Source organism: Suricata suricatta, chromosome 17 (genome assembly GCF_006229205.1).
Source record: "Suricata suricatta isolate VVHF042 chromosome 17, meerkat_22Aug2017_6uvM2_HiC, whole genome shotgun sequence".
Lineage (NCBI taxonomy): Eukaryota > Metazoa > Chordata > Mammalia > Carnivora > Herpestidae > Suricata > Suricata suricatta.
The window spans coordinates 41,405,235-41,406,886 of NC_043716.1; the positions used below are offsets into that span (position 1 = coordinate 41,405,235).

General features: G+C 43.2%; 1 long non-coding RNA gene across 1 annotated transcript in view; it reads left to right on the forward strand.

Annotated features, from left to right (window-relative positions):
- Positions 1-1,652, forward strand: part of LOC115281409 — an 18,631-nt gene that overhangs the window by 4,832 nt on the left and 12,147 nt on the right. The gene's annotated exons all lie outside the window — the stretch shown is intronic.

Below are 1,652 nucleotides of genomic sequence, written 5' to 3' on the forward strand. Positions count from 1 at the left end.
ATTTCCCTGATGATGAGCGACACTGAGCATCGTTTCATGTGCCTGTTGGCCATCTGGATGTCCTCTTTGGAGAAGTGTCTATTCAGGTCTTCTGCCCATTTCTTCACTGGATCATTTATTTTTCGTGTATGGAGTTTACTGAGCTCCTTGTATATTTTGGATACTAGCCCTTTATCTGATATGTCATTTGCCACTATCTTTTCCCATTCTGTTGGTTGCCTATTAGTTTTTTTGATTGTTTCCTTTGCCTTGCGGAAGCTTTTTATCTTGATGAGGTCCCAGTAGTTCATTTTTGTTCTTGATTCCCTGGCCTCTGGGGATGTGTCGAGGAAGAAATTGCTGCCGTTGAGGTCTAGGAGGCTATTTCCTGCTTTTTCCTCAAGGGTTTTTATGGTTTCCTGTCTCACATTCAGATCCTTTAATAACACTTTGAGTTTATTTTTGGCCTTGGCCGTGATCTCACGGTGGGTGGCTTCAAGCCCCGCAGCGGGCTCTGCGCTGTGTCTCCCTGTCTCTCTGCCCCTCCCCTGCGCATGCTCTGTTGCTCTCTCTCAAAAATAAATATATGTTAAAAAATTTTTTTAAACCCTCATGGATGAATCACAAAAGGATGATGCTTGAGTGAAAGGAGCCAATCACGGAGGACTGTATTCTGTACGATTTCATTTATTGATTTATTTTTTAAATGTTCATTTATTTTTGAGAGAGAGAGACACGGAGTGCAATTAGGGGAGGAGCAGAGAGAGGGAGACACAGAATCCAAAGTAGCCTCCAGGCCCTGGGCTGGCAGCACAGAGCCCGACGCAAAGCTTGAACTCATGAACAGGGAGATCATGACCTGAGCTGAAGTCAGAGTCTTAGCTGACTGAGCCACCCAGGTGCCCCGTGTATGATTCACTTATAAGACACTGTGGAAAAGGCAAAACTACAGGGACAAAAATGAGGTTGGTGGCTGGCGGCGCTGGGGGTGAGAGAAGGGGATTGGCTGCAAGGGCACAGAGGGGCCGCCTGGGGTGACGGAAATGTGCTGCCTCTCAAATGTGGAGGTGGCTACATAAGTATACGTTTGTCAAAACTCATCAAACTGTATACTTACAAAGCGTAAATTTTATTAAGTGAACATTATCTCAAAAACTCTGACATAAGAAAACAGTAAAACAAACCTAAAGAAACAACTACGTGAAAATAAACTGAAGAGAAATCAACTTACAGTTTTTCCAATTCCAAGGTCAGCATGAGAATGCTCTCAATTGTTGTAAGTGACACCTGTGTCGTTCCCATGTCCCTGAAGGAGAAAACCCAACACATGCATGATTGGAGTCCAAAGCCAAAAATTCTATACTTGAAAAGATACTAACGACATATGATTACTTAAGTTCTGGCTTCTCTGTCATGGCAGCTCAAGAGTTTACTCGCCATGACAGTAAGTTCAGAGATCTCCTAATGAAGACATGTATGTGTATCATCAAATTAATCACCTTGGCGCTCAACGGTACAACCTCCTTTACTATTATCCTAATTTTCATTCTCAATTGCACCCACCTCTCTTGATTAGTCTTTTTTCAAAAAAATATACACCGCCCTCCACGTTGTGTGCATTTTGAGATAAATGACGCTTCTACCCCCATCTACACGTTCCATGTCTGTGTGTG